This window comes from Dermacentor andersoni, chromosome 10 (genome assembly GCF_023375885.2).
Source record: "Dermacentor andersoni chromosome 10, qqDerAnde1_hic_scaffold, whole genome shotgun sequence".
Taxonomy (NCBI): domain Eukaryota; kingdom Metazoa; phylum Arthropoda; class Arachnida; order Ixodida; family Ixodidae; genus Dermacentor; species Dermacentor andersoni.
The window spans coordinates 35,012,465-35,025,430 of NC_092823.1; the positions used below are offsets into that span (position 1 = coordinate 35,012,465).

At 44.1% G+C, this 12,966-nt stretch overlaps 1 long non-coding RNA gene across 1 annotated transcript; it reads right to left on the bottom strand.

Moving 5' to 3' along the window:
- Positions 1 to 1,927: 1,927 nt before the first annotated feature.
- On the bottom strand, positions 1,928 to 11,106 carry LOC126519120 (uncharacterized). The gene is made up of 3 exons (XR_007596526.3): positions 10,592 to 11,106; positions 6,628 to 6,654; positions 1,928 to 2,477 (listed from the first exon to the last, which is right to left on the bottom strand). It is a non-coding gene; the product is annotated as an uncharacterized lncRNA (long non-coding RNA).
- Between the last annotated feature and the right edge of the window lie 1,860 nt (positions 11,107 to 12,966).

The window sequence follows — 12,966 nt, forward strand, 5'->3', positions numbered from 1 at the left end:
ACGTCACCATATTATGACAAGCTTCCACAAGTACAACAGCACAACGTGTGAGGGGGGCGTATTTTAGCAGGTGAACCGACTTTACGAGCGCGCTTTTCTGCGTACTTGAACAGCTGCACTTCACTGCAAGTGATAGCGGCGTCAACGCTCCCTGTTACGACGGGCGCTGAAAAAAATGTATTTATTGATAATAATAAAATCAAATAAACTTGTATTTTTTTTGCTCATCATGAATACATAAAACTGACCAGGAATTTTATTTTCATTGCATTAATCTAACTGTGTCTCGCTAGAATTAAAAAGCGCTTTTTTGTTTCCCAATGTTTGTTCTCTCCAAACATAGTCGCGCTTCAGTCGCTGCTCCTAAACCACCCTTGCTGATGTCCGTGACAATTTGTACTGAACCATTTTTAGCCCGAAGCTTCGCGACCTATTTGGATCGACCTTGTGAACAATGGGAAGCGTGCACGACGCGAAGCGTGGTCACTAGAACGCGTAGTATCAGCAAGATGAGCATATACGTTGCTCCAATCATGCTGTCTTGTGCGCTCTCATGGCGTCGCACAGTTCGAGCACTTAATTCAGTGCGTTTGGATGAAGCTACGATTTTTTGTGCAATTAGCGATGGAAGTGCACATCGTATGAACTATACTGAAGGAATAAAGTTCACATCAAGGCCGTGGTGCTAGTATCATACAGCTGACAACTCAAAAATTATTTCGTTTATTTGTAACATACAAATTTACGTTCAGCCACAGTGCATGTCTCTGCAACTTCGCAGGCTTCGACTCTGCCGCAGTGATAGTTCCTGCTTCACATGTTACTTTTGGGGCTTAATGCGTAAAACGACGCTTTTGTTAAGAAGGTAACTGGAACGCCCATGCATATCGCCGCAAAGTTCGCGAATTAATATGTCGAAACTGGTGTCATCCTGAAAATTCGTTCCAAGAGGTTCCGCCTAGCGAACTCAGCGGCTAGAATTTGTGAACTTTAATACGGGTCATAGGGTAATTAGGTCAAACTTGGTGAATTCTTATTTAGTCAATTATGCTTTTAAATGTTTTGCGCAAGTAATGTTCGCCTCTTCGCGTAGATCAGCTCATGAGCAAAAATTGTGCTATCTCCGACAGGCAACCTATAAAAAAATGTGAAAATGTTCGCTGATACACGCGGTATGATGACAAATGTAACCATCCAGAAAAGAACGACGAATGCCAAATCGCGTGCAAGCGGCAAAGGAAGCTTCGCTTTAAACTGGCTTTGCATAAATGCTCTTGAGGGACATTATAATGTGACGTTCTTGTTCATTCTTGAATCCCGCGCTGTGCAATAAAGAAGGAATAAAGACGGTGATATCATGGGTCATATTTAAAGAAAAAGAACGGTATTTCGTTATAATTGTGCGTAAGGGAAAATTTCAGTCAAGTTTGGGGCTGGATATATCATTAGCAAAGCCATCTAGCCAATATGAAAGAACTTAGGAACAAGAATCTTCGGGAATTTAACCCTTGGTGAATTGGCCGCCTATGTAAGGATTTACCGGTAGAAGCCCTCCCCGACTCATTGGTTTACCACTGCGCTCTGAGAGCGCATCGTAGTGTTTAAAAACTACACAATTCAGCTGATTCGGAACCTTCCATTTCGAAGGTTCATTTATGTGATCTAGTTGCTGACAATACTATAGCACGGTGTAGATCATCAGGCGGCTTTCGAGCATTGTGCCGTGGGCAGCACCGTAGACACTGTCATTGCTAACCTAAACGAAAATATTCTTCAACGGAAAGGCGCAAATCTACCCACCAATCCTATTCTTACGTGAAAAGATTGAGGTTTCACAAAACATATTCTTCACAGGCATGTATTAGAAAGCCGCGACTAGGACGATGTTTGTGACACCTAATATCGACTTTTCAACACTTCCTCCAAGTTGAAAGCTTTTATCAGGATTTATTTGCACTTCAAATATAAAGACAGATATAATTACGTGAAAATAGGTGTTTTTTGCAGACCTTTTATTGGTTGTGCAAAAATTTGAAGACACGCTATGTTAAAATATTCTACGGTGAATAAACGAAGAATTGTGAAACTAACAAAAGCCAATAAAGAATAAAATTGACCTTTTAAGATACGTGCCGTGTTTACTATTTATGTTCCTGCTTGCCGATTGCTATGAGGAAATGCCGAATACATTGTCTGAGTGTTAAAAATTCGGCCTAATGAAAGCCCAGATTGTGTGGCCCCTCCTTCACATTATGGTAGTAATCTGTTAATGTGGTTTCCTGGAAGCAAATTCGAGGTTGACACCCTTGGCCGGGACCACAAGCAGCTCTTTTTACATCGATATCTCGTCTTGAAGAGATTGCAGTTCTCGCAGCAACCTCCCCATATAAAACGGTCGCACCGCCTTGTGGTCGTGTTGAAGACGAACATTTCAATCGCAGCTCGGCATGGTCCTCTCTCAGCCTGCTGCCAACAATCTGCATGAAATGATAGCACATTGACATCTAGCAAATCATGGTCAGGGTGTGTCCACCCGGTGGGTTGATTTGTTTGTAGAACTGTTAAATACATAACCATAAACGCATGCGATTTTTTTCACTTTTAGGCAATTTGAAACGCTATAAGCAGCAAAATTCATCTTTCGTTAGTACATGGTCCTGCACCTGATACACATGTAATTATGTGGTACTTTCAGATTTCTTGAAAAAAATATCTGCATACTACTAGTTTGTGTGAACATTGGGGTTAAGGTCTATCAGTGCGTCTATGTCAGAGCATTCCTACGCTACAGCCCAAGCTTACGGGACAAAAAGGACTGCAGTACAAACACCACGCAGCTCTGAGATTGGGGAGTACACGTTAGCCATGAATCACGGCTCCAGCAAAAATCAAATAGAAATAGAATCTACGATTGAATTTAAAGCTATATAGGCAAGAACAGGTCTCGTCGAACCGTTTAAGGCAAGCGTGCTTAATCTCGACCCTAGTAGCCAGCTGGCGGTGCAGCCTGCGCTGCGTTGCGATTTTGAAGACGGGGCAGGTGGTCAAAAGAACGAAAGAGCATTCTTGAGTAAATTCAAAATTTTGCTGCATGGTTTATGATCAACGTTTGGCATTACTAAAACACAATCTCAAACACAATTACAATAGCTCGTACACATAGGTTCATATAAAGGCGTTCACTAGATCAGCTACATTTTTTAGCCCGCAATGTAGATGACTTCAGCATTGTACTGGATACCACGCGTATTGTTCTCTACTCGATAGAAGTGGCTAATAATTTCACTACTGAATTCGAGTGTGACAGAAGCGTGGAGCTCTTCGTGGGCAACACTTAAGAGCACGGACCCGCAGCATGCTTCGAAAGCATGCCCGAATCGGACTGTAAAGAACAATGAATGCGCCCGGCGTGACCAGGTATCAATCAGAACCTTTATGGCCGTACTAGGCCTGGCCCAACAGTGCTAGGATTTCTGTCTTTTTCGTGAGTATAAACGGCATACATCTAATTTACCATGTCGAAATAGAAGCTAAATAAACATACAAAGCTTACTATATTCGGAAAGCACACAACACTACATCCTTATTTATCATGCAAAAGAAAAAGCTCTCCACTGACTCGGGCTTCAAACAAGCCTTTAAAATTCTAGACAAAAATTACGGATGCCGTGCTCGAGGAACATTCCGCCATAGCGTTCATGTGCTGGGCTCGAGTCTGGCTCTGTGCGTGGCCCAGCCTGCCTGACGTAAAGATACAGTGGCGTGGGCCCTGCCCAGGCCCGAGTAAACATGACGCCGGTCTGCCCAATCTAGGCACACGAACCGGTTCAGGTACGCGCGTTCGGGTCAGCTGGAGTGTGCGCACATTTCTGCAAGAGGCTTCCCTTCTTTAACATCCTCGCGCACAGAAAGGGCGCAATGCTCCGTTTTGCTGCGCACAGGAAAAATAGTCACATTGACCATTATCTGCATTTCAGTGCGGGCAGACCGCCTTGACATATGCAGTGTGTTGTCACATCATTCGTCACGCGGGCTACACGCTTCCGCTCAAAAGACGACGAAATTGGGAATAAACTGAAAATAATAAATATTTCGTGAAGGCATACCCTAGAGAGTTCATTAGAGGAATCGAAAGCACCGTTTTCGAATCTTCTAATGAATCTTCGAATACAATCTGCGAATCACATCCGTATCGTCCAGCAGACTACGAAACCAAATAGCGAAGGCTGGTGAAAACACATTAAACGCCAGCTTGACAGCAAGGCCTATTCCATCGTGATGTACAAGGTAGCGTGTGCTGACTAACTGTAATCACACCGCCAGAACCGGAAAGTAAACAAAAGAATGAAGGAGAAGCGGATCACCAACTGGACGTCCCCAACAAGAAGAAAACGCCGAACACCCTTGCCCAGAACGTCAATAATGGTGATCACCTTATCGATTGAGAAAAAGCCATTGTCATAGCAAATAAAAGAATCCCATCACCCTGTTTTAAAGCGCAGCTCTTAGGGACCCGTTCCTGCGCCGAGCGTTGGCGGCGGCGACGACGTAACCGAGCGAACGAGCATAGCGAAAGGTGGAAGCGAACGCGGATGGCAGCGGGGGGTGAAAGCCACGAGGCGGAACGGTGCAGCGAAACCATGAGGTGGAAAGTGGAGGAGGGTATGACGTAAGCGGGCGAAGAAAAGCTTAATGCGGCGACGATAGCTTCTAGATGGCGCCAGATGAGCCCGCGTCATATCTGATAGATTTGTCAGCGGCGGCTGCTATGAACCGCGCCCACGCGTCACCCACGTGCTCGTTCTCAAGATCACCAGATTAGCGAGGCAGTCGCTCAGCACTTCGCTCCGTTTGTGACGTGCCGCGCGAGACATCGTCCTCGCTGGCCCATATGTGGCGAAATAAAAACACATATAAACCTGCGCAAAAACTTGCCATTAGAGAGTATCGTAAGTGTCGGTGATTTTTTTTCTAGAATGTTGACTCACTTAAACAACGACAGACACTATGGATAGGACAGATGGCAACCTAGCTGCTATCATCTCCCGCTTGCTACATATCTTGGCATAAAAGGCACAAACGTCTCTTGCCTGTGTTTGTGTGACCAATAAACCCGTGCGGTCTTCGAAAGCTCTTATTTCACCTTGATTTGGTCAGTAACCGCATCTTCACCTCCTATGGGGTGACTTCTTTTTCTTTTTTTTTTCTTTTCCAAAGGGGATAACATTAGAAATGCTAGGACGGAGGACTTTTTATTGCACTCCATAGACAATCGTGCAGAATCTCGTTTTATCATTAGCCTGCAGTTCAGATCTTAACTAGCACATGAGCTGGGTTTTACTTCTTTAGCACCTGTGCACACTGTATATATGTATATAACTTCTTTGAACCTTTTTTCTTGTTACAACTATTGAAAGTGCTTGTAGGCAAATTTTTTTGGTGTTCTCCTTGTCTTTTCTTGTATGTGTAAAATTCGCGCCTTATGGCAAAATATAGAAACAAGTTAACTTCACCACGCTGTCGAAATTTGCAGCAAGTATGCGTGAAACGTAGAAAGACTCTTGCATAGAAAGACCACACTAGTTTAAACTGATATTGTTGACTTCAGACAGAACTGCTTTAGTGTAGTGACTACAAACAAGTGCGAAGGATGGCGATAGGCGAACAATAAAACAGCGCTATAACTGAACCCCCTGCTCCCCCCCCCCCCCAAAAAAAAAGAAAAGATGTTAGAATTCTTTAAATTCAATTGCGAGACAGTTTGCGTCAGTTAACTAAGAAAAATACATTGCACGTTGCACATACTTGTTGCATCGCCATCACGAATTTCGGAAAACTCCAAACTAAGTGCGCACTTCAGTTCCATCTGTGTAATTCTTTTTTTTCTGTAGTAGCAGTTAGCTAATGGCTGTTTACAAAATTTAGAGAGAAACTTCGCATTTGTGCCGTTCTATAGTTTCCTGCAAATCCTTATGATAACTCCTTTGCGACAGCATTTATCGAATGTGTTAAAACCTAACTAGGATTTCTCATACTAGTGGTCAATAATTTTCGATTTCTTTTAAAAGCAACATACTACAATTAAACCGGTAGACAGGTTGGCCAGTAAAATATATATATATTTTAAATTTTATAACTGCGTAATCACAGTATTGAAAATAGGCACAGCTAAATGTTAACCCGCAGTCATGCACTGAGGGGAATTCTGATGCATTGCTCAGTACGCCTGCCTACGGTTATCGATTGCACACATATTTCGTGTAGCTCACTCTTACCGCTCGTTCGGGGGGACAAGGCCCTGTTGCCCTGCTGCACACGAGCTTTTAGGCTAACTTCAATTTATTCATAACATATGTGAGCAGCTGCAATAATTACGAAGACTTAATTGTCCAGCAGCATTTTTAATGCAGAAAAAGAAATCATAGTGCTCTCAAAGGCTCACAAACCCTGCTCGAAATGCATAGCTTGGTGGCAAGGTTCATATAACCACCACTCCCACTCCAAAAAGACAGTAAATGTATTATCGAGTTTCCAGCACGCCTTACGGAATATTAAAAGCTTGCATTGAAAATTTTGAACGGTTTTCGGGAAAATGGCATAATAAAGATTAGTCTTCCTTTTACGTACCATTAGGGTAGTGGCATTTCGGTCTCTCTGTAACAAAGCAAAGATATCGCCGTTACTTATTTACAGAAAACGCTACACGATTGCTGCTAATACATAAAATAACTTGCACACAACATGTATTTAAGAAAGACAAATAGGTTTTTGCTGTGAGTATGGCGTCATGATCAAGGAAAACGTTAAATGCAGCCCTGTCGGGCGATAGCCTCAATCGCTTTATTAGACGTCTGATTGGTATCTTGAGAAATTATACAGGGCTCCATCGTGATAAATTAATTTCGACCAAATGTCTTAATTTTTATTCAGTTATTGGTCCCTTCGTTTTTTGAGGAATTTCGAACTAATTGTCTGAAGTACCCTGAGTAGAAATTCCACTCAAATAGTTTTGAAACCATTGTCGAACCTTGGACCTCCCCGTGTAAAGTTTAGTACTGCATTCACAAAACACGAGCGTAAAAGCAGCAATCACTTATGTGGCACCTGCTGTGGTATGCGCCGCAATGTAAGATATATGTTTAAAGACAGGGTAATGAAAAGGAAGCAACAGAAGTAAAATGTGACCCCTAAAAAAGAAAGCACAAACGGCGTCGTAGAAGATCTTGCCTGGGATTAAGATACGTTTGCCGAAAACCCACAGAAGAGGAGTAATTTCTTCGCCTTATCCCAGTCATTTTTTTTATATGATTGAAGTGAAATTTCGCATTTCCGACGCATTAGTCATTTTATGCCCTAAATAAGTTACCAACACAAAGAAGTCGAGAAATGTCACTAACACGGCTAGTGCAAGCGTAAAAAATCTAGGTCTGCAGCATGTATTGAAGCGTCAGTTTCCAAGCGAAAGAGCTGAGGTGCATGTACCATCTAAGCAGAGTTCTTGTTTGTCATTTGATTAATTTTATGGTTTATGACGACACATAATAACATAGTAGTTTTATGATGATCGCAACTTACACATCGCAAAGGCGCTCTTAACCGTTCTATGCAATTTACCAGCTCTCGTTTCTGAATTTACGTTTAACGCTTGCGAATAGTACTTCCGGATATATGCACAAAAAGTACAGCTCACAAGTAACGTTAATAGCCATCAATGCACTACCATGGGCAAAACATAAAATTGAAAGCTTAGGCAATGGTTTCAAGAAAACTCGTCTGGTGAGATAGCAGATTGAGAAAAAGAAGTCAGTTTCCCCCAGAAGGGAAGCTACGATTGAGGTACCAAGTTTGTGGACAGCTATACCAACTAAGGATATGGGTTTATCGGTCGTACAAAGTTGTAAACACAGGCATACTAACTAACCTAATAGGCCCATGGTGTCACCCTCCCTGAAACAAGCATGAACACATCTCACTTAAGGGCCGCGGTAACTCGCTGTCGAAACTCTGGAGTAAGGAATTGCGGCAGCAGGAGCGAGCGAATTCACCTTCCTTCTGCACCTCGCATGAAAGTAAACTAAGTCGGCAAAACACAGCGCGCGGCGGACCCTGTCCCCGACGAATATCGCTTTCAAGGTACAGCGGCCCGGGCGCCGTCCAGAGTAAAACGCCCCCCACCCACGGCATACCTGATCGTCGTCGCAAATGGCTTTCAATATACAGCGGCCCGGGTGGGTGTGCGCGGCCGCCTGGGCCGTCCGGAGAAGAACGTACCCCCCTCCGTACCCTTCCCCGCAGCCGTGCGTGTGACGGAAGACGGCACGCTTCCTCCCTGCTTTCCTCGCCTTCGTGCGAGACATTGAGCCGCGATCGGTGGCTCACCTTCGCACGCTTTCAATCGCACATACAACAGACTGTGTGCGGCGACGATTTTTTCGCCCTTGTACTTTACACGTAACCTCACATGGAGGCCCACGGCGACGGCCGAACTGCGCCTGGAGTGTCCATATAATTGCTATCGCAATAAAATTTGGCAGTTTCAAGCGAAGGGCGAAGCACTGACAGCGATGGCAAGGCCTAGCCACAAGTAACCCGCCCGTATGGCTTCTGAGACGTCAATTAAGTTTTGACTTGGTCAGTGACTAGAAACTCTTGTGACTAAAAGTGAAGCTTCTTTGCCAAACCCTGCCAGACTTCCCTGGCCTTGGCGTCTACTGCAACTGTCTCGCTGAATAGACGCATTACTAATGTCGCGAAGCCCGTGCGCGTGAGTCCACGTTCGCCTAAGAACATGTGTGCACGCGCCAGCTTCCATTATCCCATTAGCCCATTGACAAAGGAATAAAACAGGAAAAATAACGGTAAACTCTACCACTTTCTCTCGTGTCGGGCTTCTCTCAGCATACGTCTGTCCTCACCATTCTTCCTTCGAGAAAAATGGCCTTCGTCCTCATGACATCAATGCGTCAACGTCCCATAGTGTGCGCTCGCATTAACTGGGGTTTGCATTTAGGCCTAAATTTTGAACCGTGTAGTGCATAAATATAAACAATGTATCACATTAAAGTGCGACTGGTACGGGGGGTAAACATATTCCATGCTATTACACTTTGCATAGATGACAATCAAGACATTTGCAGGCATAGGATTTAGTCCTGGGATTAAGAGCTCAAAAGTAGACGGCGACACGAGACGAGAAGACGACATCACAAGTGTGATCAAAACCAACAAATCGAAGCTGCTGTTCTAGTGAAATACCAGCTAGTGTAATAGCATTTACTCGTTGCACGAAAGCGTCGCTAAACACACATTCTAACATGGGCATTGCATCGGCATAACTTTTTTTTTTTCTAAAATCCATAGCCAATTCTCAAGACTCCAAACAAACCATGATTTTTCCTCCGATTTGCCTTGTGCTGCAAACATACTTAGGTTTTCAAAGTGAAGAGTCTATAGATGTGCTTCCACACCATATTTAGTGGTCTTTCATGAGCGGTCGGTATTTTTATTATAGTGCAGACTGAGAGCATGTATCTTTCGGGCAGCGGACATATCACGTTTTCCCGGTTCAGTGGCACCTGCCTATAGACATGCTATCTCATCAATCCGTTCTTTGAAAGGTTAAATATTTTAGAAGAAAATGACGCAGAACTTCCTCTGGGAGTTCTTTAAGTATGCGTAAGCATTGCACCACTTGGTCATCCCCACGTATAGCCCGGTGTCCTTATCAGTGATATGAATGTTTATACGACCGGTATAAACGACAGCCAGGTGGCAACACGCACTGTTGCGGACGGCGGTGCAAGGTGAATTGCTGAGGCAAGCTAACCGCCGCAGGTGGCGCGCCAGGATTGCTGAAGCCGGTCTGATTGTTATAAGCTCGTATCACTCTTGGCGCCTTGTCGGTCCGCGTCGAACCATTATGCGCCGCGCGGCCATATCTTGAAATCTGCGATGCAGACAGAGTGCGCCGACTGCTGATAGTTTCCAGCGCCGTGTTCTCGCCTCTTCGCGTTAATGAGAAGCGAAGGCTCATATCTTGAAAGCGATTTGCGAAAGAGGCAGGGCGCTTTGTGAGAGCTGTGTTCTCGCCGCTTCGTTCGCCTGCATGCGACAGGCCGCAAGAAGACTGAGCCGCTTGCAGCTGCGGGTTCTATCTATATTTCATGCGTGATTCCAAAGATTGTTCGAACTTTTTTGCTTTACTTTGCTGAGCGCTTGCAGCATGCTTCACCTCCCCCGTGGGTTGGTCCGGTATTGCACTATCTGCGGGATCGGTCCACTTTCTTGTCTTACGTGATGGACGGTTTTCTCATTAGGTAAGCATAGAAATGCTTATGCATTTAAATTGTGGCGTTATTCTAGCGATACTTTTAGCGCCAAAACACAACAACCTTCCTTCCAGGTGAACTCAGCTGTGCATAATGCTCTGAACCAAAGGCAGCCACTGTGATCTAAATATAGCTTAGGATTGCTCAGGGGCACACGCAAATAACCTGCAGATAAATGTTTACTGCTGATATGCCGTCGTATGCTATGAGCACGAAACGTAATCGTATGAGTGACATAGAGCGTTGATTCAGCCAACCCTTACCACAACTTGGTATGCAGAATGCCACCGCGGCGAAAACGGCCAGGTTCACCACAAAAATCATTCGCATAGTCGTAGACGCGGCAACGTTCTCTCAGATGAAGTTGCCAGCTTACAGAAAAACCTGTTCGCTTTAAATATCCCCTTTGTTAAAAAAATCATGGGAGCTGTGCTATAGGTGAAGTTTCCTTTTTTTTTTTTTCGTTGCTGTGCACGCTTACCTACGTGCAGAACACGTCGGCATTATTGTAAAACGTTTTTGACCTTCGCGATTTACTGTAAGAATTCTTCAGTTTCCCACCTGCTGTCGTACCGTCTGCACTTGCGCAAGGAGGCTAAGGCAATTCTGGTTAACTGAGGATACGTTCACCATGGTTCTAAAAAAAAACGCTTTCTTATTGCTGTGAACAAATGCAGTTTCTGTACTTCTTATTGCTGGGTATTTCATTTATTGGGGTCCTGCCTTTCAACGTATTATTTCTTATTCAGATTTCTACTTGGCATTTTGACTATATTGCAGTGAATAAATATTCAAACATAAAATATCGCATGAAGAATGAATAATATCCTTGTTATAGGGACAAAACGATAAAATCCGGTGTTTCAGTTACTACCTTCCACACGATCAAGCGCATTCATGGCTCGTCGTTTTGTTTTAAAATCGTTGCCACGGTTTCGCTGAATGGAATAATATTGCTTGTCCTGCACGCGTAGAGAAGACACAGCTGCGCATTATGTATTGTCATACCTAAAGGGCTTGCCAGCACAGTGCACAACATGTTATCTAACAGTACGAAGAATGACAATGAAGCTCCTTAGATAACGCTCCATTTATGTTCCACGCCGCACACTCTAAGAAAAAAGAGCAAAAAGTGAGTCACGGCACCTGGACTCTCTTTTTTCTACCGAAGACGCTTTCTTGCGCGAGTAGAGTCACAAAATAAGAGTCAGGATTTCTGCAAGGGTCATTCGACTCTCAATGGCACGCGAAGAGTCGTCGTGAAAGATCGGTACTCCTGTGCGACTGGAGAAGTCTCGGCAAGGGAAAGCTGAAACATCAGGAGTCGACAAGCTTGACAATTGTTTTTCGAAATTTTCGGACTTTGTGTGTAAACATGTTCCAAAATACAAGCTTTTAATTTACACATTACTTAAATTATCGTAATACAGTTACCACACAGTTCCACAAGCGTTTTGAGTTTTATTATTGAACCAATAAGAGAGAGTCATTATATAATAGCACTTAAAAATTATCCTTGACAGTGAATAGAAGGGCATTATGGCACAAATGACAATAAACTGTTCAATTATGGCATGTTACAAATAACTAAAGAATCGTCAATGTACATCAAGAAAGTAATTTTATGCATAGAAACTTCCTATAGTAAACCATTGCTTGTTCCTGATACTATATATACGCACACCATGTGTAGAATGCGAATTCGGTGTTTGCATATCCATGGACGTCAGACTCTGGAGTTTTGCAAGACGCGTAGCGCCACCTACCGGTGCGAAGAGGCAGTAATTGAGTAGTGCCAAGCTAGACTCCCTTGCTAAGTTGCCTATGCAGCTAGCGACTGCGAAGCAACGATTTAACTAGATTTTGGTCCATATTGCGAGTGTTTTGCGCATTTAACACCCCGACAGAGAGCTATGAAATTCTAGCTAGTCGGACACGCCGCCGAACTGCCATAAAGTGCTTGCTGGCCCACTTTTCAGACTGATGGCGCAAACGACGGCAACCGCGATAGCTCCGCGCGCTACGAAGAAACGCCGCAATCGACGCTACTGTTGTGTTGTAAATTGCCATGAACGTGAAGGACGGATTAACAACGTTCAGTTTTACTGATTTCCATCGCGATCGTATGAAGGGGAAAGGCGAGAGCGCTGGATACGGGCCGTTCAACCTGTTGGGCAATCGAATTACTTGCATTCCCCACAACACAGCGGCTCGCATCAGAAAGTGCGACAATTTTGTTCTTCTGTAATTGTGTTGCGTAGCCCTGACGGAGGACCATGGTAATGAAGCGAAAACTCAAGAATTTGCAGCCGCCACTTCGTTGGTAACCGAAAAAACAACGTTGCGAACCATCCTTCGATGTGCCATGGATATCTCCACCTTTTAACAGACGTCCGCCTCCGCTTGACTCAACAAGTGGAACGGAGAGATTTGGCAGGTCAGCTTAACCAAACATTTTGGTTCGTTTATGAATTCAAAATCCTGTTCTAGAGCATCGTTGTATCGCGAGCTCATTTCTACTTTCGGTATTTTGTATGTCCTGCGCCGATACAACAAGCACGCTTCGCAATGTGCTGAGCCTGCTCGACTGCGTTTTTCAAATGTGAGCAATGAAGTTGCTGTAGGATCACTGGACGAG